This window comes from Phocoena sinus, chromosome 7 (genome assembly GCF_008692025.1).
Source record: "Phocoena sinus isolate mPhoSin1 chromosome 7, mPhoSin1.pri, whole genome shotgun sequence".
Classification (NCBI taxonomy): Eukaryota; Metazoa; Chordata; class Mammalia; order Artiodactyla; family Phocoenidae; genus Phocoena; species Phocoena sinus.
Window position 1 is genome coordinate 4,014,350 of NC_045769.1, and position 5,560 is coordinate 4,019,909.

At 51.2% G+C, this 5,560-nt stretch overlaps 1 pseudogene; it reads right to left on the reverse strand.

The window, feature by feature from the left end:
• Window positions 1–435: 435 nt before the first annotated feature.
• LOC116756738 lies at window positions 436–1,574 on the reverse strand (annotated as a pseudogene).
• Between the last annotated feature and the right edge of the window lie 3,986 nt (window positions 1,575–5,560).

Genomic DNA, 5,560 nt, shown 5'->3' on the forward strand with positions numbered 1-5,560 from the left:
CGAGGCAGTGCACAGATCGTAGCAAAGCCTGGGAGCCTCTCCTCACGGGGTGCACGGAGCTCGCTTCATAAACCGCGCAGCTGTCCCGTCTGCCTTTCCATCAGTCCTCCTCTCCTCTCTTCGCTTCTGCTTGGTTTTATGAAAACAATGACTCTGATGGATTTGCACCTGTGCTAGTGCTTGGGAAAGGTCCATGCAGGAATGGGCGCAGTCACATGGTGAGTGAGATGGCGTCATCCCAAAAAATAAACTAAAACAAAACAAAAATTAAAAAAAAACAGAACAGGACTAGAAAACTCAATTTTTTGGACATATCTAAAAAAGGGGACAAGAACAGTAGTCATCTGTTCTCCCCATGGGGACAGGAATGAAGAGGGAGGAGGGAAGAGAGACTTGATTTCTTCTGTTCACAATAGAACGGTTGGAGGGGATTCTTCAGAGTTTTTCAGGGGATGGGACCCAAATGTAGTGCCCAGACTGGTCCTCGATGATTTGTTTGATTTTGCTATAAATCTCTTCCAGTGAGTCACCCCGTACAATGGCTGCAAAGTATTAGCTAAACTCCTGCTCCAGTTCCATGGCTTTGTCACAGATCTTATTTGTTTGTTCATATGTCTGCCGTCGGTTCATTTCCATAACCGCTTCGATGGACTTGGGCTTGAAGAAAATGGCAATGGGATAAAGTTGTAACTGCTGCAGCCTCTTGATAGCATTGCCAGAAACATCTAACATGCAGTGCTTGCCCCTCTCCCCAACTCCCTTCACTGACTGGAGGCTGGTCCCATAGAGATTATCGTTGAATTGGCCTGCCTCAATGAACTTGTTGTCCTGAATATCCTTCTCCATCTGTTCTCGGGAGACCACAAAGCAGAAGTCTTGCCCATCCACTTCATCGTCACGCCGAGGCCAGGTAGTGTGTGGTACACAGGATCCAAATTTATGCAGGAACTCTGAAATCAGGTCATCGTTGACTCTGTCCTTCATTAGGCCCAGGATGATGACAGGCCTTGCATAGTGGACTTCTTGCCGTGTCACTGGCTCATATGACAAAATAGCGTCCTCTTGTCCTTTGGAACCTCTTTCGCCATCACTGGTGTTGGATGTCACTCCCTGTTCCTGTACGCTGCTCTCCTGGGCCATGTTTTCTTTGCTCTTGTAAAATGGAAACTTTCGAGAGAGGCGGAAACTCCTTTTACGTTTCGTTTTGATCGACCTTTTAGACTCAATCATCCCCGTCCTGGCATGAAACTTCACGGTTTTCAATGGAGCCCTTTCTTTCTTTTCCACCCTCCTTCTTACTGGGAATCACACCAGTTTGCTCACTTTCTCCATGGGGGGGTCACCAGTCTCGCCGGCCACCACTCATCATCAGAGGTGTTAATGACACGTAGAATGTCACCATAGGAGAAGCTGAGGCCTTAGCTCAGCGGGCAGCTGTCCCGAGTCTGGTCATAATCAAACAAGGCCCTGACATACAAGGACCTCTTCTCACTCGTTCACAGGGACCCAGACCCAGAGCTCACACCGCTGTTCATCATTTGTTCTCGCAAGTCATGTATCTTCGATTCAAAGCGACTGTATTCTGGTGCCGGGTCGGAGTCCGGGTTTAGTACTGAGAAAGCTCCAGCTCCGGCCGGCCCCTCTGTCCCTCACGGGAGACCACAGACACCTAAATAAAATAAATTTTAATAAAAGACAGAAAGAGAAAATTTGTCTGATTTTCACTTATGGCTCCCTTGACGGAAATTATATGAAGAAGCACATCTTCCCAGCCTTTGAAGACTACCTTGGACTGTAAAGGGTTAAAAATTCTGGTGTTAGAACCCCTGCCTAGATCTCCAGGCTGTTAAAGTCCAGCGACAGCCACTGGCAGACTTCAGAATAGGCTGCCAGGGCAGAGAAGGAACTGGTCCACAGCCCACTGCAAGGTCTCCAAGAGCCAACCTCCAGGGAAGGGGGGGTCACCCACAGGTACCCCTGGACTGCTCTGCTCCTGGGTCCTGTAAAGGGCTGTGGCAGGGATGGCTGCCTTCTGCCAAGGGCACGGCTAAGCCCAAGTTTCAGGACTAGCTGCTGACATTCACCATTACGAATGTCTCTTGCACTCACCGCCTCATTAAATCCTCAAAACTCACCTCGGAGGCCAATGCTGTATTGTCCCCATCTCACAGATGAGGAAACTAAGGTTTCAGTAATTAACCAGGAGTTGAATCAAGGCTCTGTCCTCTCTGAAACTCGACGGCTAAGCAGAAGCAAACAGACCCTCTCCTCTTGACCTGAAGCTTACGGTTGGCTTGTCTGCAGACTCCTCTGTACCAACGTTCTCAGTTACTGCCTGGACTTTCTCAATGGGCTGGTCCTTATGTGGGCTCTTTATCAACTCAACAAATATTTGTTGCAAGCCTGCTTTCCCTGTAACACCAGGCTAGGCTGGGAATTGTAGAAGGTGTCCATGTGTCTTAGAGCCCCCAGTCCTTGCACAGAGGGGACGATGGACTGGATGAGAACTGTGTCTTGACTTCATGATTACGTCATGATTCCTACGGGAGCTCATCAAAGTCCAGTAGCCCATGGGTCAGATGCAAGTTCAGTCTCTTTTAGCCATAACTGGCTACAATCCAGCCTAGGCAGACAGGCCCCACTTTGACTCAAGAAGGACCACATCATCCCAGCTGGTGGGGAATCATTGACAGGTGGGAAGGGAAGCTTCACTGAGATGGAATCTGGCCCGTCTGCAGCAGGATAAAAGGAGCCGGTGAAGGGGGAGGGACTGAGACAGGAGGGGAGATCTGGGGGGAGAGGAGTACCTGATAGAGAAATACCCACGGGGGCGGGCAGGCTCAGTGGTCCTCCCATGCCGCCTGTGGCTTCTCCTCTGAGACGTGCTAAACTGGGAAACAGCTGAGCCTGGGGTGCAGGTGCCGTGTCACTGGCGAGCTTCCTCTGTGGGCATTGGCTGCATCCCTCCCACAGATGCTGTCCTCCTCTGCACACCTGCCCCAGGTCCTGGTGGCTGGGAAAGGACCCAGTAATAAGCAGGAAGGTCTAAGCCAGCCCAGCCGAAGGCTGTGGAATAGGCTGTGTGGTTTAAGAAACCACCAACCCAAGACATGCAATCCCGTGCTCAGAAACTTAATACGTTCCCCAGGATTCTCGATTTCACACCACTGCGTTGTTTGGACGCCGTCCCATTCGGTTGCACATAAGTCGAGTCTCCACACAGGCTGACTGTCCCACTGATGTGGCTGGGCCTGCACCTTCCCCACAGGGCTAGGAAGAGGACCCACCACACCTGGGAAGCGGCTCTGGCTCAGGTCAGCCAGGTCCGGGCTGGAATCCTACCTCAGCCACTGTGGCCTCCGCTACAGTTTCTGTCCCCTTAGTGACAGAGTTCTCACCTGTGAAATGCTACGTAGGGACCAGGGCTGGGCTAGGTGAGCTGAGTCAGGTGCCTGGGGCACAGAATTTAAAGAGCTACCCGCAGGCATGGAGAGCAGGTGCCTCTTTAGATGCTGTGCCTTTCCACTGGGCACCTATCTCGCCTCAGTCTAGTCCCAGCCCCGCTGTGGCCACTGTGGCATGAGCCCAACCACCTGTGTACCCTCCCTTCACGCCCACCAAGCTGGGCTGAAATCTCTCTCTGGTCCTGGAGGTAATTGCCCAAGACATTGTCTTGCAAATGAAGGTCTCAACCCACTAATGTAAATTGATGTGAAATCAATGGAGAGACCCTGGGCCAACATCTAAAAAACTGAAACAGTCTTGACTAGCCTGGAGGGAATGAAAAAGAATCGAAAATAGCAGAATGCATCTTATATGCTTTTTCATAAGATATTTGTTTCAGGTGTGTGTACTGTGTGTGTGTGTGTGTGTGTGTGTGTGTGTGTGTTTGTGTGTGTACTGAGTTGGGATATAAACATTATCCTTTACCACAGCTGAAGACATACCTGCTCCCTCTAACCTGCTGTTCCGCACCTGGCGGGTCCCTATGGCATCCCAGCCCATTCCCAGGCACGCGATGGCTCTCGTTCCCACAGACCGATGCTGTGTCTGGCAGGTCAACATGCAGGGTGTTCTGCGTGCTTTCCTCCCTTGTGGAGGTTCAAGTCCTCAGCTGCCAGCCTCTGGGGGATGACGATGATCTACTGGACCTCACCTCCGTGGCTCCTGGCCACGGTCATGGCCACGGCCCAGCCCATGGAGTGGGAGAATCAGACCTGGCGATGAGACTCAGACCCTGGGCAGCTGGACAGAGACATGTCACGGTCCAGGTCCCGGTGTGGAACCTTGGAAGATGTGGCTCAGGAGTGACAAGGTGGCACCTTCCTCCCACCCCCACTGCCCTCGAGGAAAGAGGCGAAACGGGCTCAGGAAAGCCACCCTCTTCCGCATGCACCTGAAATTATGCTTGAAGTCCTTGCTGGGGAGGATGAAGACGCCAAGACACAGAGGACGTAATACATCTCCTGCAGGTAAGATACAGACTCACCTGCAGTTGGTAGTGAAACACTGTGTATAAAGACACCGTGATGCTGAAGAAAGCAGGGAGACGGAATTGATATTTTCTGAGCACTTAATATGCAAGATGATGCCCCGGTGGTTTCATTTCATCATCAGAAGAATCTTACAGTCTGAGTGTTGTTACACCTGCAACTGATGAGATGGAAATTGCCCCACGTTTTCAAGAGTTGGGAACAAGATTCATACATTCACGCATGCCTGATACCCGCCTTCATTTATTCAACAAATAACGATCAAGCACATATTAGAATCGCACGCTCTCCAGGCAAGATACAAAACATTAGAAAATTACATGCCCTCAAGATGTTCACAGTCTAGCATGGGGAGATGGGTCCCTAACGTTTAAGTGCACTCAAGTCATTGATGTCCTTGTGACTCAAAATTGAGTACGCGGTGTAGGCTGGTGCAGAGCCGGGGAGTTCTGCTGGGAGGGGCTGGTTGTGCAGGGCGGGAGGGGGGTGTAGATGGCAGCCCGCATCTGGGTAGGATCAGTTTTGACTGGGGAATCAGGAAATAGGTGCACATTAACCGGGGCATCAGCAGAACAGAATAACCAGAGAGGTGCGGGGCAGGAAGGAGGGTCAGCCCTACAGAAGATGGGGGTGGGAGCAATAGTGCCACGTGGTCCAGAATCCCTGAGGAAGACGGCGGGCTGGGGGTAGATGAGCGGCAGCTCTCAAATCCATTAGGAAACAGGTCCTTGGTTCTCATCTGCCGGGGTCCACAGGTTGAGGTCGCATTTCCCTTTGTATCCAACTCTGAGGACTAGTCTCATTATCCTTAAGAGCTCAGACTGCAGTACGGACTGGAAGACAACAGTGGACCTGAGGTCACTCTGTAAAGCTGAGCGTGTAATGCAAATGTCCATTAGGGTCATTGTCTTTTGAGGACCGTTGAGGCCACCGCTTTGGAAAGCATCTCCTTCTTCTGTTTTCCTAGGCAAACCTGCATTCACGTGGTATAACCACCGGGAGGTACATGCATTTCTGGGGTAGGTAATTGAGGAAGAGGACCCTTAAGCAGGGTGGGTGGCCAGGCA